The sequence below is a fragment of the Bubalus kerabau genome, chromosome 6 (assembly GCF_029407905.1).
Source record: "Bubalus kerabau isolate K-KA32 ecotype Philippines breed swamp buffalo chromosome 6, PCC_UOA_SB_1v2, whole genome shotgun sequence".
NCBI lineage: Eukaryota > Metazoa > Chordata > Mammalia > Artiodactyla > Bovidae > Bubalus > Bubalus kerabau.
In genome coordinates, this window is record NC_073629.1 from 27,734,926 (window position 1) to 27,760,370 (window position 25,445).

General features: G+C 46.1%; 1 long non-coding RNA gene across 1 annotated transcript in view; it reads left to right on the forward strand.

Annotated features, from left to right (window-relative positions):
- Positions 1 to 15,317, forward strand: part of LOC129654885 (uncharacterized) — a 31,925-nt gene extending 16,608 nt beyond the window's left edge. Inside the window, exon 3 of the long non-coding RNA XR_008715644.1 lies at positions 15,214 to 15,317. This is a non-coding gene — a long non-coding RNA (uncharacterized LOC129654885). The remainder of the gene's footprint in view (positions 1 to 15,213) is intronic.
- Positions 15,318 to 25,445: the final 10,128 nt, after the last annotated feature.

A 25,445-nucleotide genomic window follows, 5' to 3' on the forward strand; every position in this document is an offset into this window, starting at 1 on the left:
ACCACTCCTCATGTCAAAATCTATCATTCCTGGTGGGTTGATATTTATATTCCACTGGTGGCAAATGAATGCAGCATAGCCCTGTTCTAGATAAAAATTGACCTTGCAGGTGAAATCCTGCCACCTCCTGTCTCCCAGCCAGACTTTGGATTTACTGGAGCCTGAATTAACCCTAGGAGCTCAACAGGGACTCTAAAGACTTGATAAGTATTATTAATAGACATAATCTTTCACCTTTAAAGAACAAAGAGCAGGAGTTTGAGTTATTTTCAGCCACAAGATAAAGATAAATGGATATGGGCTTTATTGAAGAAATGCTGGGTTTAGGACATGGAGTTGGCCAGGTAAATTAGATCCTAGATAGAGTGCACAGCAACTCTGGTTATTAAGGCATGGATATCTCCAGGTCTCCAATGCTTTGGGGGGATGATGAGAGCCTTTACTGGTGTCAAAGAAGGGCCTTCACTTTATCTCCAGGCTACAGGAGTCTTAACTGTTCCACAGAGGCCATAGCAGCTGAACCCAATGTAAGGGACAGGACGATTGCCCGAAAGGGATGTAGGCACAGAGGAGATGCCCATGCCAACTCCTCACTGGTGCTTTGTCGAGCCATGAAATGATCCCCATGGAAATGGGTGTGCCTTGTCTATCTACGAAGCAGTCACCCTTGGGGTCCTGGGGATGGGCTGATCCCTTGGATTTGTATGGCCTTTGTTCCTTTCAAAGAGCTGGTGTCTGTAACTGCTTCCTTTCCAGGCTAGCTCCAGCCATGTTCCCCTTATCCTCCTCGGACGAAGAAGCTGAGCATTTGGGAAGAGGTCCAGGGTCTGGGGTCTCAAGGCAGCTACAAGGATGTAGGGTCATGGCTGCTCTCTGCTTTCATCTGTTACCTAAAACAGTAGAGTTTCCAGGTTGCCCTGGGTGAGGAGTCAAATGTTTGGAAGTGAAGGTATGGCTGCAGGGAGGGGAAGACGGAAGGAAAGGCTCCTCCACCCCATTTTGGTTCCCCTACACACTCCCACCTCCCACCCTGGGCAGTCTTATCCTGCTCCTTCCTGCCTGTGCCTGAAGAGGCCCCAGTGGCCTCAGCCCCACCAGCACCCCACCCAGACTGCCCTTTTCACCTCCCCTGCCACTCACTTTCCTGTAAGAAACTCCACCCTTCCCAGAACACAGAGTTCAGTCCAGACTTTGGGAGGCAGATGCTGGGCGTGAGAGTGGACGGCAGTCAGAGCTGGAAGAGAGGACGAAAAAGAAGGGACTGTTTGATTTCTCCCTTGAGAGCCCTTGTTCCCACCTGTTGTCAAAGAGCCAAGGGACAGGGTTTTTAATGAAATGACATCTTGCTGGCCACGTTTGGTGATCCTTTGTAACCAACCCCCCCTTCACCTGATCTGGCCCCTGTGCTTTGATACCACCACCACCTACAGTGCATTAACTGAGTGCCAGTGGGTGCCAGGCACTGTGCCAGGCACAGGGGCTAGGGGTTTATGCTATACCGGACTTGGCCATCAAGGAAACAGCTAACAGTTATCGTGGGTATGCTATAGCAGGTGGTAGAAATATGAAAGCTCCCGTCTGAGAACTAGAAACATGGTAGTTTTAGACGATGGGTCCCTTCCTCCTTAGAGGAGCTCCAGCTGCCTCTTCCCATGATGCCACTCAGGCATGTAGGGTGGGGAAGGGATGTTGAGACCATGACTTCTTTGTTGATCGATGGGGTTCTCATCATGTAATCCTGCCTTTCCCCACAGGTGAAGGTCAGAAGGCCAGACAGCTTGCCTTGCAAGACCTTTATTTTCTTTCCTTCCAAAAACATTTGTTTATTTATTTAGCTGTACCGAGTCTTAGTTGCAGCACTCAGAATCTTCCATCTTCATTGTGGCATGCAGAATTTTTAGCTGTGGCATGTGGGATCTATTCTTAGTTCCCTAACCAGGGATAGAACCTGAGCCCCCTGCATTGGGAGCATGAAGTCTTAGCCACTGGACCCCCAGGGAAGTCTCAGGACCTCTTGCCTTAAGGAAACATGGTCTGGGTCCCACGTGAAGCCCTGGGTGGGTAGGTAGGGGCTCAGTACACACTGGTGAGCCCCTGGGCCAGCTGCTCTGTAAGTGGTTGTGTTGGAGTCAAGTCCACTTACCAATGGTTTTAATGTGGACAAAGAACTGAATAGATAAATCAATATTAGGTGTAAAAATATATTCCAAAATGCAATCGTAAAATGCGATTGTGAATTAGGTAATGCTTTCCTCTGCTGAAAATGTAAGCCAGGTTTCCGCTGTAACGTAAGCCAGGGTTTGTAGTGGAGCTTTGTACTGTTTTCTGATCACAGAGATACTTTAACCATTCAGGGCATCCAGAACCTGATTCTCTCCCCTCTGCTTTTAGGAAAGCTACTACATGTGACGGTCCACAGGATAGTACATGGGGTTCTGTAAACTTGAACCACCTGGCCCATGATGTGATTGATAAGAGTAGATGCAAGGACAGGAAAGAGAATTCAGAGACCTGTAACTGACAGGTGATTTCAATAAAGGTGAGGGTGTTTACACAGAGCCAGCCCATGGTTATACAGAATATGAAATTATTATAATACATCCTGATGAAAATAATCAGCAGGAGAGGAAAAAGCCTGGCTTGGCAGGACTGATTTACATTGCAAATATCTTTCCCTTTGGCAGCGTGACCACCATCCCTCAGCCTCTCTGTGAGCTGGCCTCAAGGACTTGGGGCACAAGCATGCTCAGGGTGGACGCCAGTTCTTGTGGGAGCATCTGGATGGCCTGGAGCAGGGGAGGGGACCAGCGAGTGTAGTCTCCTGGGGTTTGCCTTAGTTGTGGGCTTGAGGGTCGGAGGAGCTGGGTCATATCCTTGCAGAGCAAGGTGAGGGCTTGGCAGAAAGGAAGTACATGACTGATGCCACTGTTCCCTTCTCAAACCTGTTTGCAGAAGACCCCCCATTGCAGAGGGGTGCTGAGACATACGACACACTTCCAGCTGCTGAAACCATCAGTTAGACACAGGGCTGGGATTTTTTTTCTTTTTAAAATTTCTTTTTAATTGAAGGATAATTGCTTTACAATATTGTGTTGGTTTCTGCCGTACATCAGCATGAGTCAGCGATGGGTATACATATGTCCCCTCCATCTTGAACCTCCCTCCCACCTCCCACCTCATCCCACCCCTTTAGGTTTACAGAGCCCCTGGTTTGAGTTCCCTGAGTCGTACAGCAAATTACCACTGGCTATCTATTTCTACATATGGTAGCGTATGTTTCCATACTACTCTCTTAATTTATCCCATTTATTTTGGCCATGCTGGGTCATTATTGCTGCATGTGGGCCTTCGCTGATGGAGGTGAGTGGAGGCAGCTCTCTAGCTGTGGTTTGTGTGGGCTTCTCATTGCAGTGGCCTCTCTTGTTGTGGCTCACGGGCTCTGGAGCACAGATTCAGTAGTTGCGGCACACAGGCTTAGTTGCCCTGTGGCATGTGGGGTCTTAGTTCCCCAAGCAAAATTATTAGTCAGTCATGTTGGATTCCTTGCGACACCATGGACTATAGCCCTCCAGGCTCCACCCTCGATGGGATTCTCCAGGCAAGAATACTGGAGTGGGTAGCCATTCCCTTCTTCAAGGGATCTTAGCAACAGGGATCAGACCCAGGTCTCCTACATTGCAGGTAGATTCTTTACTGTCTGAGTCACCAGTGAAGCCCTTCGTTCCCCAAACAGGGATCAACCCATGTCCCCTACATTGGCAGGTAGAATCTATATCATGGGCCCATCAGGGAAGTCCAGGGCTGTTTTTTCGCTCTTTTATGAAGGTTAGGTGTTTGGTGAGCCCCCGGACACTAGTTGCACAGTTTCTCTTTCTGCATATTTTTCTGGGGAGAAAACACATCCTTTAGTTGTCAAGCGCCCATGACGTCCCATGACACAATGTAGGCAGAGCATTCTATTCACAACCACTCCCAGGAGAGCGCTCATTTTGAACTGACTCAACCCAGCTTTCTACCAGTACGGCCCAGGGCAGGAGGACTGCCACCACCGCCCCCCACCCCACCAAAGTTCTTAGGCCTGTTTGATCCAATGTAACCCATGGAATAAAACCCCATCAGCCCCCTTCCCCCTGTCTCCCAGCCCTCCCCTTTTCTTCTCTGTCTTCCCTTTCCCTTCGCCAGTTTTGCCTTCTCTCTGCCCTTCTCACTTTCCCCCTCCCTAACCACCCCTGCCCCATGCTCACTCCTGCATCCCTTTCCTGTTCACCTCTCTTGTGATATTGACTTGACATATTAATCATTACAACAGCAGCTAAGAATTCCATCACGCTTCATTAATCCCAAGGAAAATACCATGTTAGCTGATGAGCCCTCTAGGGTACACTCATACATTCTTCCCGAGGTCCAGAACAGTGGAAATTTCTCACTTTGTACCTGTCACTGAACAGGAGGCCGCTGTGGAAGGTCACAGTGAGCCAAGGTGGGGGATTGGCCAGGGGAGGGTGGGAATGGGGGTGGGCTCCAGTCTGTGAAGGCATTAGTCACTCATCATGGACTCTGGCAGGCCTCGGGCTATTCAAGGACTCCTGTTGTGGAGGGTGAGTTGTAAAATCCCATCAGGCTGGCCAAGGCCAGAACAGTGTGACTTTAATAGGGTTAAAGTTTGGCATTTTTACAGCTTTTTTATGATAAGGTTCTTAGTCACATGAAGGGGAAAGAGCTAGAGTGGATCTGTCCAAACTTAGCTGGTCAGACCTGAGGTGTGGTCATGCATGGCCTCCTGCCAGGTGCTCCAGGGTGTCCTTGGTCATGCTGTGGGTCCTGCTTTCCAGCTAAAGTTCTGCCCTGCACGTCAGAAAGTCCGTTCACCCCGCTCTAGCCATTCACCCAACTCTTCTCTAGGAAAAGTGGATCCAGGCAGCGATTTCAGACTGGGAAGTATCCTCAAGACAGGCAGACCTATTCAAGAGAAGCAAAGGACTCATCCCCTAGCCAGAGGTGTCGCCTGATCTCATGCTGTCACCCAGCCATCCCCCATAGTAGCTGCAGGGAGACAAGTCCATTCCCAAAACACAGCTGGGTTTGGACGCCTTTGTTAATGTCCTCCAGCTTCCCTGGTGGCTCATGCGATAAAGAATCAGCCCTCAAGGCGGGATATGTAGGTTTGATCTCCAGGGAAGATCCCCTGGAGGAGGGAATGGCAACCTGCTCCATTATTCTTGCCTGGACAATTCCATGGACAGAGGAGCTTGGCAGGTTATAGTCCATGGGGTCACAGAGAGTCAGACATGACTGAGCGACTAACACTTTCACTTTCTAGCCCAGAATTTGCTATTGTCCGTCTGGATCTGTCCATCCTTCAAATGGCCCCTCCTTTGGGAGAACTTCTCAAACTGTATCCTCGTTTCCTGACCTCAGGAGGAATTCATCTCTCTCCCCCACCTCCAAGGCCCTGCCCCAGGGTAAGGCATTCCCTGAAACACGCCTTTGGCCCCGCTGGACTGTGAGTTATCCATGCAGCACTCACCTGTGCCTTGTTTAATTTAAGTGAGCAACCTGGTACCAAGTAGATGCCCATAAACATTGAGTGAAGGTATGATTTAGCAGGAGACCCTGCTCTTTTTCTATGTAAACAGCCTGAACACCATGTCTTCTGTGTATGAACTATCTTTGCTCACAAAGAATATTAAAAAGTATAATTCCTTTTTTTTAATTTTAAAAACTGAAGTGTAGTTGATTTTACAATGTTACGTGTTTCTGGTGTACAGCAAAGTGATTCAGTTGATATATATATGTCTTTGATTCTTTTACATTGTAATTTATTACAAGGTATTGAATATAGTTCCCTGTGCTATACAGTAAATCCTTTTTGATTATCTATTTTATATATAGTATTTTGTATCTGCTAATCCCAAACTCCCAATTTATTCCTCACCCACCTTCCCCTTTGATAACCATAAGTTTGTTTCCTAAGTCTAAGAGTCTGTTTCTGTTTTGTAAATAAGTTCATTTGTATCATTATGTTTAGATTCCACATATGAATGATATTATATGATATTTATCTTTGTCTGACTTCATTTAGTATGATAATCTCTAGGTCCATCCACGTTGCCGCGAATGGCATTATTTCATTCTTTTTTATGGTATTTCACTGTATATATGTGCCACATCTTCTTTATCCACTCATCTGTTGGCAGACGCTTAGGTTGCTTCCATGTCTCAGCTATTGTAAATAGTGCTGCTATAAACATTGCAGAACATGAACCTTTTCGAATTAGAGTTTCCTTCAGGTATATGCCCAGGAGTAGGATTGCTGGAAAAGTATAATTTTCTAAATAGGTTACTAGTTTGTTGAAGGTGGAATTTGCATCAGTCTTTGAATCCATAGCATCTACCATAATATGTTCATTAGTGTAAATTTGCATCAGATGGTCCTGTCTGTGTCTGTTATGCCATAATGTTGAATCACTTGCAGACGTATTTCCTCAGGGTAGACAAGTCAGATTAACCGTGGTGAGTATGTACCTACTCTGTGTCCGAGCTGACAGTAGGGCCCACAGAAACGCACAGTGAGAGGTCCCTCCCTATTGGGAACAAAGTCTAGGTGCTGCGGAGATGTGGTCAGGTGTTAAATGCGTGTGAGTTCCTTGCGTGTGTGCCAGCTGTGAGCGTCTGTGTGGGGCTACTGAGAGGAAGTCACAGCACGTTCCTGGAGAAGCTCCTGGCTCAGCTGGGGAGCTGAGCCATCCACAGCCGGATGAGCTCCAAACACACCTAAGGCTTGACTAGGTGTTCGCAGGCCCCCAGTGTCATCGTGTGCAGAACCCTTGGGGCCTTCCAGTCTGTGAGAGCAGAAGTGGGGGAAACAGTATAGCGAAGTGGAGACCACTAGGAAGGAGGACCTGGCCCATTCCTGATGCGTGGCGTCGATGGACTTAAATGCTACTTTGTTTTTGGTGTATAGCTGGAATTTTTCTTTTGGGCCTGAGATGGATATGAACCATTAAGGCTGCTATGAGTGGAGCTGATTCTGCAGTGAGGCCCTGGGAGCACTCTTTCAGGGTTCCTTAGATGTACCTAGGCCTAGGGTGGACCTCTTGGGGTGACTTTGGACCAGAGTGGACCCTCCTTAAGGCATATTCTTGCCTCAGGACCAGCCAGAACTATGCTTAACTGCATAACTAGGAGAAGGAGCAGTGGGTGACATCTCCAGGGTGGCTGGTGCTAAGGATGGGAAAGAATCACCCATACGTCAGTCAATTCACACTCATTGCCCCCCAGCCTCAGCGCTTTAGTCCCCAGCATGAAAGCTTGTTGTATGGTTGCCAGGAAACAGGTGGCATGGGGACTCAGTGCAACATCTGGGAATTGCCCTTCCACAGTCGTTCCACTTGGCTTTCTCATGCAAGAAACCTGAGATATTGGACCACAGCCTGGTGAGGGGGCTTGGCCTCTCTGTGGGCCTTGGAGGGGCTGTGGGTGGTCTCCTGTGTTTGCCTTGGAGCCTGGACAAAGGTGGGGCTTCTCTGGTAGCTCAGACGATAAAGAATTGCCTGCAATGCAGGAGACCAGGGTTCAATCCCTAGGTCGGGAAGATCCCCTGGAGAAGAGCTTGGCAATCCATTCCAGTATTCTTGCCTAGAGAATTCCATAGACTGAGGAGCCTGGTGGGCTACAGTCCATGGGATTGCAGAGTTGGACACCACTGAGCGACTAACACACACTCAACATGCTGGATGAAGATGGTGATCAGGAAGGGTCCAAGGACACATAGCATCCACGTGGAGAGGGATCAGGCTGACATTCCTACAAAATGCACTCTGTGGATCCCAAGCCCTCCAGAGGAGCAGGAGATATCCCTGGACACACCCCTCCTGGCCCTGGATGCCCTTGGCTGCACTGGAGAGGCAGGTCGCCTTTGCCCCTGCCACTCCTCGCTCGTGAATGAGGCTCGTGATTCACATCTGCTCGGCCAGGCAGCCGCAGTTAGGGGAGCCTCATTCAAATGCCAGGCAGACGCAAATAGCACGCTCTGCTCGCCTATGAATAGCCTGCCCAGCTGTTCTGCAGGAGGCCAAGCCGGTTCTCATCCAAAGTACATTTGTTCTTATTTATGAGCTGCATCAGATGCCATCGGCGCCTACCTTTGGCCCTTCAAGGCCAGCTTCATGCGTGTTCTTTGTTCCCTCAAGTCTCACCGAGTGAAATATTAACTGCTGGTGGGACAGAGGGCCGGGGAGCCTCTGAAGGCAGGGTTGGGTAAGAAGGATACCTGGAGGGAGGGTTGTTCACTGACCTGGAATTTTCCATTCCTGTGAAGCTCATATGACCAGGGCAGTGTTTTCTGCAAGCCACATAACGAAGGTGGGTGCCAAGTGGCGGGTGCTTAGGCACTGGATGGTGGACGACCACAGCCATTTATAGCATCATGGTCACTGGTCAGATCTTTCCCATGCAGGGGGTCATGGAAAGGATCAGATCCAAGAGCCAGGAGATCCAGGGTTCAGCCTTGGCTCTGCCTCTGGGACAGCCTGGGGAGTCTTGTGGGAGAGGCTAGTCGTCTCAGGGCTTCTTTTCCCTTGGATGTAAAAAGAGAGATCAGAAGAGAAGCACAAAATCTCCTTTCTGACTCATTTTCTGCCCTGGATGCTGAGACCCATGAACTCCACTTAGAGCTAACTGTGGTAACACATTCCATATGTTATTTTCATAACATCTTATGGACAAACTCGAACGTACTTTTTGGCCAACTCAGTATTTCTTTCTCATCTGTGAGAATTTACTAGGTCAGCCCTCTACTCCCTTTGCTTCTCTCTCCTTTCCCTTCTCTCCATCTGCCTCACTGCTCTACCTTCCCTTTGTCTCACTTCCCTTATCCTTAGAGCTGAGGACATCACCTTGGAAGCTGAAACAAAATCACGTGTCTTCTGTGGACCCAAGTCAAGTGGACCCATGTCTCACTGTCTAGCTCTACTTCTGGGCTTCCCTGGTGGTTCAGACAGTAAAGAATCTGCCTGCAATGAAGGAGACCTGGGTTCCTAGCTATGTGACCTTGGCCAAATGATTTGTCTGGGTATTAATTCCTCATCTATCAAAAGGGAATCATATTAGGATTTGGGGAAGAATTATACACAATATCTCACACATGAAGGCTCCTTAAATACAAGCCCTTATATGATTGGAACTTAAAATCTGGGATACGCAAATAACTCATTCTTTAGCCTCTATTTCTGCTAATAGGGATACTCTCCTCCTGTTTCTGGGCTTTGAACTTGACATCACCTTGACCTTTCTTCTGGCTTATTCCCTGCAATTAGTATCTCTGGAAGCCTTCCTTACAGCATCCCTGGGCCTGGCAGCTGTGAGAAGACCTGCAGATCCAGGGCTAAGCGAGAGGCTCAGCCTTATCTGGAGAAGGTGCTATTTTTGGGAATCCCTGAAAGATTCCCTCATGCAAGTGCTATTCTGGAGGGAATTAGTTCAAGTCCTGGTTGATTAGTCAGGATTCCCTGGAAGTGGGTGTGGGCTTCACTAGTGGAGGTCAAATGGATCAGACTACACTCTCTTTGGATTTGCTATTGAGCTCCTTACTGTCCAGAGTCTGGCCTGGTGCAGATTTACATTCCTTGGGCCCTGAAGGTTGTCATGGGCCCTATCACACCATGTCAAGTCATGTCTTTTAGAGTGACATGAACTTGAAATGTGTAGGGAAGGTGGGCACTTCCAGATAGCTCTCATAAAGCTATGGGAAAATATTTAAAAATTGCTTCCTTTGAAAGATGCAGCTCTGTGGGCAGGTAGAAGAATGCAAACTGGGTTTCAGCACCCACTTACCTCTCACCCCCCAGCCCTGGCTCTGGCCAAGAGACTTTGTGGAGGACCCAACCTACTCAACCATAAGGGCAGACCTGACACTCACTCATTAGATTTCAAGTTCCAGGAAGGTATGGTCCCTTATCTCTTTCATCAGCGAAGCCTGAATACTTAGCCAAAGCCTGGGCACAGTGAAGATGCTCACTCAATATTGTTGAGCGTTGAATGAATGAAGGTAAGGTGGCCTCTTGGGGTAGTTAAACGCATGTGCTTTGGAATCAGATAAAACTGAGTTTGGATTTTGCTCTACCTCTTAATAGATGCATGGTTATAACTTCTCTGAGCTTCAGTTTCCCCATCTTTGCAATAAGCGTGTCGCACCTGTCCAAGTAGCGCTGTGGTGAGGGTTTGCCAAGATAACATACGTAAAGCACCTACATCAGTGTCTGACAAGAGGTTACGTTTTAATTGCGGCTGCCCGGAGAGCACTGAGGATGGGCCTTCCCCAGGGCCTCCCAAATCTGAACGACTTTATGGCTTCCAGAGCCTGGAGCCTTTCCATTCTCAGTGGGGCTCTCAGATATGGATTGAGGTGGCTTGCGGTCACAATGATTGCTCACTCCTGGCGCCTATCCCCACACACTTACTGAGGCTTCAAAACCCATTAGGCTCTCAAACATTCAGTACTTCAGTTTCCCAGAAAAAGCATGACTTCTGTTGGCTAGATTACAAATATCTTCTACAGTTTACTGTTTCCCATTACGGTACCCCTAATTGCTCTTGCACTTGGTCTTGGAAATCGGCCACCATCATTTAGTTGATCTCATGCTATCTGCAAAGGCAAGGAAAACAATGGCCTCTCTACAGGACTTTGCCCTCCCACGAGCTCAGGGACCACAAACCTTGCCTGCTGGTGTGGAAAAGCAACAGTCCCGGCTTCTGAGGATGTTCAGCTGAGAAATCCAATACAGGCACATATTCACTGGTGCAGTGTCTGTGCTTTTAGAGTCCACAGCACTGCCTGAAAGAGTGCATCAATACATTTCATCCTTTAGCAGGGTTGCAAATGGCAATTTGTAAAAGGCTCTGCAGAGATACTGGAGAAAAGTTGGTGAATAAATTCAGATTAGAGGGAAAATGCAGGAGAGACTTTTTTTTCTTTTACTACTGACTGCATGTGTCTATGGAGACCTGAAGAGTGTCTTGAATTTATTAAGCCAAAAGTCTGCAATTTAAAAACGTCACTGTTGGCCCATTCACACCAATTGATCTGGGACTGAAGTGACTTTTCAAAGAGTTGGGTGTGATGGGGTCGAGGGCTGTAAAGGGGGGAGTCCATGGAATAATGGAATGAACACAGGCATGCTCAGTCTCTTCAGTCGTGTCCTACTCTTTACAACCCCATGGACTGTAGCCCACCAGGCTCCTCTCTCCATGGTATTTCTCAGGCAAGAATACTGGGGTGGGTTGCCATTTCTTTATCCAGGGGATTTTCCTGACACAGGGATAGAACTCACATCTCCTGCAGCTCCTGCATTTGGGAGGTGGATTCTTTGCCACTGAGTCACCTGGGCTTCTCATTGAACACAAGACGGTGGGTCAAAAAACTTAGGTTTAAACCTCTATCTTGTCCCGATTGGTCATACCTATGATAGATGTGACATCACCTGCCTGTGCCTCTGTTTGTCTGTTCTTTGTGAGCAACACAGGGATGTGTGGCCATTGTCAGAGTTTATGGTTTGAGTGTATGCCCAGCCATGGTATGTGGGAAGCCACAAGAGATGGGACCATCTGAGCCCTGCAGTCAGCCAGGGCAGGCAGTCCATATTCTTGTTCTACAGCCTCTTTTCAGGGTTCAGGGTCCTTTTGAGGGAGGAAAACAGAAGAGAGAACTGTGGGGGAATTGGGGCCTACTCCTACACATGGCAGAATTGTGTTGATGATTCAGCCGATGAGCATGTCTTTTGCCGCCCAGACAGGATTTCACAGGTGTTCAAGAGCTTCTTCCCTCATCACAAGGCAGTTGTGAATGAAGGGCAGGGAGGAGGGAGATAGAGCAGACCGCAGAGAATACACAGCCCAAGTGTGGATGTTGGGGTGAGAGGGTGTTGAGGAGAGAAAGAGAGAGACTGGGGGAGAAGCAGAGGTGAGAGCTACTGGAGGGGAAGGGAAGGAAAAGTGGAAGGGGAGGAGGACCAAGGAAGCAGAGTGAGCCTTAAGGATCAGCAGTTACTCAGGCCAGATCCTAGCTGATGTCAAGCTTCTGCAAAGGAACTCTGAGTATCCCCCGAAACATAGGTCCTGGAAGACAGATCCCCGGGGCCTCTGGCAACAGGAGTAGTTACAGAATTTATAGGGGTAACAACAACAACAAAAGCCTCAGTAAACAAAATAAATGGCATCCTAATGCAATTTTTAAATAGACTCTAATTTTTTAGAGCAATTTTAGGTTCACAGCACAACTGAACAGAAGGTCTAGAGATTTCTCCTATATGTCATGACCCTACCCATGCATAGCTTACCCATAATTAACACCCCCATCAGAGGGGTATGCTTGTAATACCTGATGAATCTACACTGAAGCATCATCATCTAAAGTCTATAGTTTCCATTAGGGTTCGCTCTTGGTATTGTACGCTCTGTGGGTTTTGACTAATATGTAATGACATGTATCCACCATTATGTAGCATAATGAGTCGTTTCATTGCCCTAAAAATCCTCTTCACATTCCAGGATGTCTGGCTCTCGGTGAGTGATCACACCATCGTGATTATCTGGTCGTGAAGATCTTTTTTGTATAGTTCTTTTGTGTATTCTTGCCACCTCTTCTTAATATCTTCTGCTTCTGTTAGGTCCATACCATTTCTGTCCTTTATTGTGCTGATCTTTGATTGGATATAAACAGTGTCCAATAAATACTTTTCAGTAACTATGGCCTATTGACTGACAGTAGCCTGGGACAACTAGACACATGGCCTAGGCTTTATTCAAGAACTGAGATCTCCTTTTTATCTTCTCTCTCTGGCCAGTGGCGTCTGTGTGGGCTGAACCCTTGAGGTATAATAGGTGTATTTTTTCACAATGTGCTGAATTGCCACTGCCTTTTATTTTAACTTTCAAAATACAACTTTGAGGAATTAAGAACTGTTACATAATTGTGGGGGCTTCCCAGGTGGCTTAGAGGTATAGAATTTGCCTGTAGACACAGGAGATGCAAGTTCAGTCCCTGGGAGGGAAGATCCCCTGGAAGAGGAAATGGCCACCCACTCCAATATTCTTGCCTGGAGAATCCCATGGACAGAGGAGCCTGGCAGGCTACAGTCCATGGGGTCGCAGAGAATCAGACATGATTGAGCGACTGAGTGCGCATATAATTGTGGACAATATCAATGCGATGATTAAGAAGCAGCTTAAAAGTGTGCTACTTGAATATATCCTTCCCATTTCAAACAGCTATACTGAGTAACAGATATCTTAGTGAAGCAGTCATATTATTATTCATTAATCAGCAAACTTTCAAGAGTATAGATCTGATAACATAAAAATTGTGGCCTTAAGGTGGAGGATCATGAAAGAGTAGATTCATCATTTTAAGTCCTGGGTCCTCCGTTTACCTGTTATAAATCCCTGGCCAATTTTCTTATTCTCTCCGGGCATTTTCTCATCTGTAAAATGGAAACTGTGTGATGCCTAACCTGCTTTCCACACCAGAGCTATTGTGAAGATCAAATGAAATCATAGAAGTGAAATATTTTGCAAGTCATATAGTGCTGCACAAATATAATTGCTATTATTAACTGGAGTCACAATCATATAAAAAATGAGATGTGAATAGTAATTACATAGGATGCAGAATGCTAGATTTCTAGGATTATGTGGGTAGCAGTGAAAGCCCCCCTTCATTATCCTATGCCCTTCAACCCAGAAACTGAAGAGCATAGAAATGGGAGAAACTTCTAGAACTTAAATGGGTAAAAGCTGTCTCTAATGGATATGCTTAGCCATATGCAGTTGTAAACCAAAATGATGTACGTGACTGGACAGTCTGGGAATACTCAAATAGAAATCAAGGTGACCTTGCTGTAATTTAAGGAAGACAGGCCTGAATGCGATTGCAAATCAGAACGTGGGAAACTAATGGCTTATATGTCATGTTACTGTATCAACTACAATGTGACATTGCTTCCAAGAGGGGAGGTGTCTACAGGGAACCCACATCAGAATTACCTGGAGACGGTGTAAGGGTAGATGTGGGTTTGTTAAAATGCACTTTCCAGGATCCTACATCCCAGAACCACGTATCAGAATCACTGGCAGTGAGGTCAGGAAATCTACCTTTCAGATATACCCCAGGTTCCAGAACAGCTATTTTGTACAGTCTGTTTGATAACAATCCACTAAGAGGCATCTCCTCATCTTAAGGCAAAAGCAACTTTGGAAAGATTTCAAAAGAGGAAACAAGTGATGTAGAGAAACTAGAACTTGTATATAAAGGAAAATTAAATATGTATAGCATTGGACTAGACAAAGTCATGACTATGGTTTATAAATATTTTAAAGGAACAAATTCAAGTGGTGGAATCTAAATATTTTATTCAGGTACTAGATGGCATAAGTAGGAGTAACAGAATAACATAGACAAAAGCATTTGGGCCAGACATCAAGGAAAACATCCAATATTGTAAAAAAAAAAAAACTGTTATAGAATCATTTCACATGGTTAAGTCAACCACAGTATCAGTCCATTCAGTGGAAAAAAACAGTTGGGCAGCATTTGAAAAAACAACCAAGTGAACACTTGCATTCTCTCTCTCTTCTTTTTAAATGGTTGTTTTGATGTCTGAAGCTTTGTTATTCCTAAGTCACAGGAATCAAAATGATTCTTAATAAATGAAAATATGACTCGTCAAAAATGTTTGGGACAGGAAGTGCCTACTGGTTCTGGCTGAGACTAGAAGGAGGAGAAGCAGAAAGTTAGAATAAAACTGCCTCGAGCGAGCATCTTCATCTTGTCTTAGACCCCCTGCTGGAAATGGTATGAGCGTCAAAGAAACTGATTTTAAGCCAGGCCCTGTCTCACTTAATCTGCATAACTTGGTCAGGCATGTGTTATTATTCTCATTTCATGGATAAGGTAAGTCAGGCTTAAAGAGTGTGATTAACTAGGAAATCAAAGCCTGGAATTTTAACTCTCATCTATTTGACTCCAAAGTCCATGCCTTTTCTCCTCCAGCAGTTTTTGGGTACAAAACACTATAATCCTCCCTAGTATTTCTTTCTGTATCTAAAAGTGACAAAATGAGCTAAAGAAGAATGACACCTACGGACGATTCAACTCTCTTCAAGCAACCTTGATATTGGGAAACTTTGTGAGAAATTACTGTACTTGTCTCATTTCAGATCCAGTCATTGAACATACAACTTGATTTTGAATACTGGTAAAATCGGAGTTGGGCTTCCCTGGTCGCTCAGTGGGAAAGAATCTGCCTGCCAATGTAGCAGAGGAGGGTTCGATCCCTGGGTCGGGAATACTCCCTGGAGAAGGAAATGGCAACCCACTCCAGTATTCTTGCCTGGGAAATCCTATGGACAGAGGATCCTGGCGGGCTGTAGTCCATAAGGTCGAAAAAGAATCGGACACAACTTAGTGACTAAACAACAGCAAAACTCAGAGTTAATAGGGCAGCTAGTGGAAGGGAATGCCATTTGGACTATCGTTCAAGCCAAGATCTCAGAAACAGAAGCAATAATGACAGAAATGTGTCCTTCCCTTGAGCATCCCTCTCTTTCCTCATCTTCCTCTTCTAACTCCACCGTCAACACCAGCACCAGAATCACTACCACCACCATCACTTGTTATGAAGAAAATTTAATATCACCTATTTAATGTTCATGAACATTACTCCCCACCGCTCAACCCAAGGAAACCAAATCAGTGTTCTTTACTGGATACTTCTCCCTTTCACACCAGCCACACTCTGGGAGCATGAAGCAGATCCACTACACCGACAGAAAAATGAGAAGAACCACAGTTCTTTACTCCCACCTCTGCAAAAGAACAAGTTGTGTTCCAAATTGCTATGGCTTCAGAATCCCTGTAAACAGATATAAAGAGAGCTCCGCTTTCTTCACGCACTCTTAGGCAGCCCTGAAGCTACAGAATCACTGGGTTAAAGAAAGTGTCTGATAAGCCACAGACATTATGGAGCCGACCTGTCTCCACACATCTGGCCCCGAGTGGGAGCTCAGAGACGTGGGCTAAGAGGGCGTCTCAGAACCTGCCTTGCACATAAACACATGACAAATATAGTTCTGTATCAAAGGCTTTAGCCCCACTGGGAAATCTCCAACTTGAGAACCTGCTGACATAAACAAGGGGAGAAGCTTGGTAGCAAGTCAGAAAGCTTGTTGTTGGAAGCTGCAGCCTGACTTGGGCAACCATGATTCTCCACAGCTCCCTAATTGCACCCTTGTCAAGATGGCCTAGGAAGCCCTTGAGGGGCCCCTGGGGCTTGTAACTAGCTCTGCTTAGGTCAGAGCTCCAGGTAAATGAGCCCCTTTGGGCCTGCAGATGTGTAAACAGCTCTGCACTGACATTCAAACATAAACTCAGTATTGAAGCGCCACCAGATCTCAGATCCAGGAGTGCAGAAGAGGGGCTGGGCCTCCATCTGTGCCCAAGGAGAGGGCCTAGAGATGGGTTGCAAAATGTTGGGTGATTTATTAGTGAGCCAAGGATGAATGATATGAAAGAGGGAGTCCAGTGGAGAGATGGGCACGGAACCAGCTCTGACGTGGGGACATAGCTTAGAAAGGGAATGTATCGTCTACTGGGGTTGCTCCAGTAAAGACAAGTTTTGCTGACAAAGTAGAAGGAGCGTGAAAGAGAAAGAGATTGCAGAGGGAGAGAGAAGACAAGAGGGAAAGGGTAAGCTTCAGTAAAGAGCAAAGTGAGCCCGTCAAAGTGCCTTTCAAGGAACTTACTATTGTAAAGGGCGAGGTGAAAAGGTTGTTCTTTGCCTGAGTCAAATTACAATATGGAACTAAGTAGAATTAGGGTGTAATCCCAAAATACTGGGGTGTTCTTTTCAATAAAACAATAAAACGTTCAAGATGAAGTCTGATGAGGAAGGCACATACTGGAAAAATTCTTGGCTGTCACTGAGTCTGTGTCCACATCTTGACATTGTAGGTAACTGACCAGGTCAGCGGAGGGAGAAGTAGTTTAAATATGACTGATGGACATTTCTCCATACACTGTCGGCTTTGTGTCTGACTTCCCATTCTGGCGTGTTACACTTGCTCCTACATCTTCCCCCAAGTCTCTCTGATACCTTCAGTCCTGCAAGAAATAACACTGAGTCCTGTTCTTCCCACACTGTGGTTGCCCTCAAAGGGAGAGATTCTTCCTTCCTAAGTGAGATCCCCAGCTAGGATCCCTCGTGTTGCTCAAAGAGATACTGACTTCTGAATGCCACCCTGCAAAACGTCTCTTTTTCCAGCTCAGCAGCCTTCCTGCCCACCATTTTATTTTCTGTTCTCACTAGTCAAGCTCCTAAGCAGAAAGGAGCAACAAGCCTTCCTGGTTTCATTAAAAAACATGGAGGAGTGTGTATGAGGACAGAATGGGCCATGAGAGAAGCATGTAAAGAGTTTATAGTTCTTTAATTTCCCACCAGCCACATAAAAAGATTATGTATTTTCTGATTTTAACAGTTTCCAATTATCTGTCATTGTGCAAAGGAGGCACAACAGTGAGGCTGACAGTAAAGTGAGTTTCAAAATTTCCAAAACTATTTTTCACTGACTTCACATGAGACTGTAGCTGGGTTCCCACAGGAAAAGGAAATCCTCCAATAATCAGAGGTGAAAACTCTTCAGGTGAAGAGGTTAAGAAAGTGCCACTTCTGTGGCAAACAGATTAATGTGTTATTCTAGCAGGATAGTGCCTGCCTGGAATCTGGGGGTGTGGGACAGAATAATACAAAGAAAAGAGTGCAGGATGTGGAGTTAAGCAGGTTTGGACCTCAGGTCTGTCTCTTATGTAACATTACCTGTAACATTAATTTTAAATTAAATTAAGTCAAATTTGGACTTCCCTGGCAGCCCAGTGGAAAAGAATCCATCTGCCAATGCAGGGGACATGGGTTCGATCCCTGGTCTTGGAAGATTTCACATGCTGAGGGGCAATGAAGCCCACGGACCATAACTACTGAGCCCGTACTCTGGAGGCCTTGAGCCACAACCACTGAGCCCATGTGCTGCAGCTACTGAAGCCAGCACCTCAGAGCCCATTTTCTGTAACAAGAGAAGCCACTGCAATGGAAAGCCTGCACACTGCGATGAAGAGTAGCCCCAGCTCACCGCAACTAGAGGAAGCCTGCGTGCACCAACGAAGACCCTGTGTGACCAAAAATAAAATTTAAATTAAATTCTCTGTGCTTCAGTTTTCATACCCAGGAAAAGGGGATCATCATACCTATTATGTAGGGTTGTTATGAGGCTGAAATGAGATAATGTTGCAAAGTACTTGGTATATAGTAGGTATGCGTAAATGATGCTTAGTCTTACCTAACAACTCTCTTTCCTTTGGAGATAAGAACTAACTTGTTTTGTGCACTACTGTGCTGTGTGCTGCTTCCTGGCTACAGACTGTCTACATGGTATAACAGCTACTGTTGACTAAATATATAAAATGTGACAGGCAGGTGCCTTATAACGCCACCAATGATACTTAACAACAACTCCGCACAGTAAGTGTGCATCTCCCAATTGTCCAGATGAAGATGCAAGGGCCCAGACACTCAGATGACAGCCTCGCGGCACATGAGCCACTCCAGGATGTTCCTTTGTCTCTCAGCTACTCTTCTGGGTCATGGGGGTTACTTGCACACATAGATTTACAGTGGCCAAATTGAGCCAAAACCACAGGATGCCCAGTTAAATTTGAATTTCAGATAAACAACAAATACAATTTTAGTATAGATATGTCCCATGCAATATCTGAGACATACTTACACTGGAAGAGAATCTGTTGCCCTCTGGCCACCCTGCGGAAATTCCACGCTCTCCTTCTCTGTCAGGAACATCCACACAATAGGAAACACTGGCCAGTGCTAGCCTGCTTCCGAACAATGGTACCGCCCCTGCAATCTACACGGCCGGCACGTTCTCGTCCTCCAAGGCATCAAGTATTCACCCAGGTGGGTTTAAAATGGCCATCTGTGCATTTTCCTTAGAAATGAGGCTTTCTGCATTTCTTTCTGCTAAGACCTCTAGCTATTTTATTTGCTGCTGCTACTCAGAACCCCCAATTCCACCATGTGTGGATTGGCAAATATTTAATATGTTCAATTTTAAAGCAGTTCCAATTCTCTTTTAATTAGATATTTAACTTAATTGGCTGCTAGTCAATGATCTCAGAATATTTGTTTTCAGCTTGGTGAGAATGGCAGAGGGACCATTTGTACGTATAATACCTGGCTGGTTGTTCTTATTTTCTGTGATGCCTTTGCTCTGACTGTTCCTTCTTAATGCTATGAATATTGCCTCCTCAGCAAGTAAAATATCAGGCCTAATTAGAAGCTATTCTGGTGAATCCCCTTCCATATTGAAAATACCCAGAGAAACACTGAAGATAGGAGAACAGAGGGTAACGCAGGGCAGGGAATTCAGGAAATCAGATGCTCATTATAGAACAATCAAACTTGAATTCGACAGTTGGGAAGCAGATTCCTGAACTGCCTTGGGGATGTGGGAGGCTGGGGAGGAGGGTCGGGCTGGCCCTTTGGCTGTGTCAGGGGAAGGGAATACGAAGTGCTTGAGACCAGTGCCCATGAACTCACTTCCAAATAGTATCTATGATTCAGATTTGTGCCTCAGCAAAGTTAGAAATTATTATCTGGTATGGCTTTTTGTACAAACCGGCTCTTATGAAATATGAATGCCAAAGGTCAGGCACTCAGAATCACTTTGTGTAGTTTTGTCCCCCTGACTTGACTACAACTGGCCCTTTACCAAGTGACCTCTCTGTCATAGTCCAATGTTACATAGTAAAAAAGAACAGCTGAGGCTAAGCTGAGGTAATATATTAATCCTACTACCTTTTGCCAAGCACATATTATATGCCAGGAGCTCTCCATTTGACTCTGCATAGCGGATAGAGCTAATCTTTCTGGGTTTGAATCCTGAGTCTGCAACTTACCGGTTGGATGACCTTGGAAAAGTTACTTTATCTCTCTGTGACAGCGTCCTCATCTATAAAATAAGGGTGGCACACAGGAAGCGCTAAGTGTCTGGAATACATATTCTTTAGGAGGTAAATGGAAGCCTCGTTTCTCTGAGAAGAGCCTGGAAGAGAAGGAGTATGTCAACCAAAGAAAAACACACAACCTGAAAGGTACAAATAAAGTTTTATTGGGAACCTTCCTCAGGACTATAGCCCAGGAGGCTGCCTCTTGGATGGCTCTGAGGCACCGCTCTGAAGAGGTCAGGAAGGAGCCAGGATATACAGGAGTTTTTGCTGAAAACAAAACCATGTGGTCTAACATGAAAAGATTATTGCTAATCACAGAAAATGACATCTCAAGGTAATGATTTTAGCACTTTGAGTGGGAAGATGCTGGAGTCTGAATTCACTGAAATTATTCCTTAGATGTACATCTTAACTATCTAGGCCCAGTTTCCAGAGAACAGAATATTTCCTGTTTCTCTCCATCCTGAATTCCCCTCATGCTACACTATAAGGGGAGGGTAGCTGCAGTGGCCGATGGCTGGATGGTGGGGCAGCATGTGTTGTCTACTGGAATGGCAGGCTACATTCCCTTTCCACAAGTGTGACACAGAGGCAGGGAGCAGCACAAAGGGGTGACGTCACTGACATCATGACCATTTCGCTGCAGAGCTGAGAATCCAGATTAGCTCTGATCTGAGAGCCTCTTGGATCTGCAGGTCCAGGACTCTGCTCTGAGGATGGGTCAGGAAGCCCATCCCTCAAGAACTGGCTTCCGCAGGCTTTGATGCCCCCGCTCCACCCTGTCGGGTAGGGACCTATTACTGAACCAAACTTGGGTTCGCTTCACTGTGTGCAGCAAGGCCAACTTACTGATGCCGGGTTGTGGCAAAGCGAAGTACAGTTTTTTATACCGCAGTTGCCAAGCAAGAAGAACAGGCAGTTCATGCTCAAAAGACCTAAACTTGCTGATGGCTTTCAGGGAAGGGCTTTTTTTTTTTTTTTTTTAAATTTTCTTTTCTTTTTAAACTTTACATAATTGTATTAGCTTTGCCAAATATCAAAATGAATCCACCACAGGTATACATGTGTTCCCCGGAAGGGCTTTTAAAGGCAACATTTGCCGTGAGAGTTGCAGGGGGTGTGACTTTCTTCTGATTGGTTGGTCGTAAGATAACAGATGACACCACCCTTATGGCAGAAAGTGAAGAGGAACTAAAAAGCCTCTTGATGAAAGTGAAAGAGGAGAGGGAAAAAGTTGGCTTAAAGCTCAACATTCAGAAAACAAAGATCGTGGCATCTGGTCCCATCACTTCATGGCAAATAGATGGGGAAACAGTGGAAACAGTGTCAGACTTTATTTTGGGGGGCTCCAAAATCACTGCAGATGGTGACTGCAGCCATGAAATTAAAAGACGCTTACTCCTTGGAAGAAAAGTTATGACCAACCTAGATAGCATATTCAAAAGCAGAGACATTACTTTGCCAACAAAGGTCTGTCTAGTCAAGGCTATGGTTTTTCCAGTGGCCATGTATGGGTGCAAGAGTTGGACTGTGAAGAAAGCTGAGGGCCGAAGAATTGATGCTTTTGAACTGTGGTGTTGGAGAAGATTCTTGAGAGTCCCTTGGAGTGCAAGGAGATCCAACCAGTCCATTCTGAAGGAGATCAGCCTTGGATGTTCTTTGGAAGGAATGATGCTGAAGCTGAAACTCCAGTACTTTGGCCACCTCATGTGAAGAGTTGACTCATTGGAAAAGACTCTGATGCTGGGAGGGGTTGGGGGCAGGAGGAGAAGGGGACAACAGAGGATGAGATGGCTGGATGGCATCACTGACTCGATGGACCTGAGTTTGAGTGAACTCTGGGAGTTGGTGATGGACAGGGAGGCCTGGCGCGCTGCGATTCATGGGGTTGCAAAGAGTCAGACACGACTGAGTGACTGAACTGAAGATAACAGAGTGGTAGTTCAGGAATCTTAACCACTAACCTTCTGCTTCCAAGGAGGCTGATATCTCCATGCTGGTGGTCAGCATGCAGTCAGCATCCTCTGTCTGGATGAAGTGGAGGCCTTAGCTCCTGATGAGCAACTCAAAGACCTGTGTCAGATTCTTAGATATATCCCTTGAGGATGAACTAGAACTCTGTTTCGTTGCTGAACTATTTTCTTGAATGTTTTCCCTGTGTTTCTACATCCCCTCACTTTCCTAATTAGTAACTGCTTGAATCTACTCTTTGGAACTCAGGGAAGGTCTAGGAGACTAAAGCCCTTTTCTACAAACAAGAAATGGGGAAGATTGAGGGGATTTTATACCCAGGAAAGCCCTGTAGTGTCCTGCTTGGTTTCAATCTCCCCTTTTTCTTTGATACTCCTTAATCTTGAGGGAAACTGGGAGCAGGACAATAAAGAGAATAAAGTTTGAGATAGGTTAATTATAAATTCAGCAAGGGAATTCAGCTTTATGGGGATTCAGTTTCAGACCCAGTGTTCTAACATCTCAGCACACAGATTTCATGAGAGTGGACCCCTCATCTGCTTTCTTTGGGGAGGGACATCAGGGGAGTTTAGCTAACAGGATGGGATGCTGTCCTTCATTGCTGGGAGCCGGAGTGAGGACTGCTATGGGCTGAACTGAGAAATTTTAAGTCCAAAAGACCAGGATCAGGCAATTAGCCAAATTAAAGGGACCGGGAACAGATAAAGGATCTTGGGTATAAAATCAAGAATCTGAGAACCAGGAGATGAGAACAGACACCAAGTGGGCTGAGAGTTAAGAGAGGGTGCCCTTCTTGGCTGGTGTGGTTAGTGGATGGTTCGGCTGAGCTCTCAGCAAAGAGTTGAAAGCCGTGGGTCTCCTGAGGCCAGTCCCTCAGTTCCCACACTGCACCCTGCCATCCATGGAGCCCAGCCTGGGAAGAAAGAGATATTACCTCTTAGCCTTTCCAGATTTCCCTGGTGGCTTAGTGGTAAAGAATCCACCTGCAATCCCTGGGTTGGAAAGATCCCCTGAAAGAGGGCATGGCAACCCACTCTAGTATTCTTGCCTAGAGAATCCCATGGACAGAAGAGCCTGACAGGCTACTGTCCATATGACCGCAAAGAGTCAGACATGACTGAAGTGACTGAGCATGTATCTAGGCTTTTAACATCCTGATAGTAGCTACTTGAATCCTCGAGTCAGTTGTCAGCCGTGTTCCAGATGTAGCGATGGTGGTTTCTTTTTGGTGAGCACTGAAAATCGTAATTAATCAATGCCTCTTGGTGATGGGGAAACACCCCATTCATTATGGGCTGGAGTCAGGAGGAAGAGTAGGACCAGTGGAAGGTAGGGTCTATTTGCCACCTTTTTTTCACAGCTCCAGACTGATTGCAAGTGCCTGGGAGAGACTCCTGGCTGGCTGAATTAAGATGGGCAGATCTGAACAAGGGTCTTGACTGCTCCTAACAGTTTGTTTTGTTTTGTTTTTGCAATGAAGCATGGCCCTCACAATTTAAAAATAGCATGGGCCTGATTCAATAGTTGAATCAGTGACAAAATGTGGACATAAAACCAGTCTTTTGAGTTTTCCAAGCAGGAGGCATATTTTGGAGTGTACTTGCCCCATTTCTGATGGATCTCACCCACCTGCTTCTGTGCTTAATGGGAATTTGCCACTTCCTTCTATGACCCTGGGCTCTCCAAGCCTTTAAAAAAAAAAAAATCTCAATTTGCTGCGGACTGGGGCAGAGGTGGAGGTACCTGCCAAGGATGTCTCAGGGCTGTCTGTGCCCCACCCCACCACTTCCCGCCCCCTCCCCCAACCATGGGCTGCAAACTAGTCCCAGAACTGTTTTTTGTTTTGTTTTCTTGTTTGTTTGATTTTGACCAAGCCATGGGGCATGCGGGATCTTAGTTCCCCAACTAGGGATCGAACCCCTGCCCCTTGCAATGGAGGTGTGGGGTCTTAACCATTGGACCTCCAGGGAAGTCTCAGCACTGTTCTTTATTCTCTCCGGAGCACAGAGGGTGACCTCCAGGGCCATCTGGGTGTCAGGCTGTTCCTGGGAAGGGATGAGGTGACAGAGGGTTGGGATTCCACTGGCCCTGCCCCAGCTGAATGCCATCAGCTCAAGTGCCCAAGCAGATCAGACGGGAGCCCAGCAGATGACTTGCAGCTGCGAGGCATTTGTTGTGGAAACAGAATCGCAGATGGCCGTGCGGCCCTTCCTGCTGAGTTGTTCTCTTCACGCAGTTTTACAGGGGTGAGGGTGAGAGTAGTCTATGCTATAAATAAGCTAATAAGTTCCTGGCAGCTGCCGTCCAGCTTACTGCCTTTGTCTGGGAGTGTGGACATACTGGCTGAGATGAATGAGGAATGGCAGGGTCTCCCTGGAGGGAAGGATTGAGGTCCTTTTCTTCCAGCCCTGGGATCTGGAGGCACTCTCCCCTCCTCCCTTGATGCATAGAGGCACATCTGGCCTTACCCATTTTATGGGCCTTACCCATTCTCCCTAGTCACTTATTATCATTCAAATGATTAATATCGATATTGTCACGAATCATCTCCCAACTCAGAGGTAGATCACAAAGGTTTACTGACTCCTGGCAGCCCTGGACAGTTCTGGGTTTAGAAACACTCTTGCCAAATAAATGTCTCCACTCAGGGCCCTTCCCAACCTGCCGTCATGTCACCCTCAGATGCTCTGTCTTCTTTGACTTGTCTGGATTCAGGCAACTCTGGAGGGAGTCAGTGGGCCACACTGCTGGGCAGTGCGTGAACAAACAGCAGATGCGGGGAGAGGCTAGTATTAAGAGAGACCTCGGTTACAGGTCCCGTGGAAGAGAACTCAGCAGTATCCAACAAAATTCTAGATGCACTGACCCTTCAGCCCAGCAATCCCACTTCTAGGATGCTATCCCAAAGATATGTTGGCAAAAAATTTAAGGTGATACTCAAGGCCATTTATTGGCTCACTATTAAGAGAGTAAAAGACTGAAAATGAATCAAATGTCTGTTGATAGAGAATAAACCATGGTGTATCCTCTAAATGGAGCATTATGCAGCTGTGAAAAGGAATGAAGATGATTCAGTGTACTGCTATGCAGTCCATACAATGTTAATTCAAGTTAGAAAAAAATATTCAGCGTTTTCTCTTTCATCTAAGGAAAAGAGGGTATGGATATTTAAACATATTTGCTTGTTTTTTTTTAACTAAGGGAGGAGAGAATGTACAGGGAAGAGGGAACCGAATCAGGAGTGGATTGATAGAAAACATAATAATGCTTAAACTTCAGAATTCCTTGCAAGTACATACATTTTTCAAGACCCTAAGAGAAGCACTAGCAACTGCTTACTGCTTCTCTTGAAGTGGCATAAAAATGTACATACAATTCCTTCTTCGGACAAGCTTCTATTGTGCCT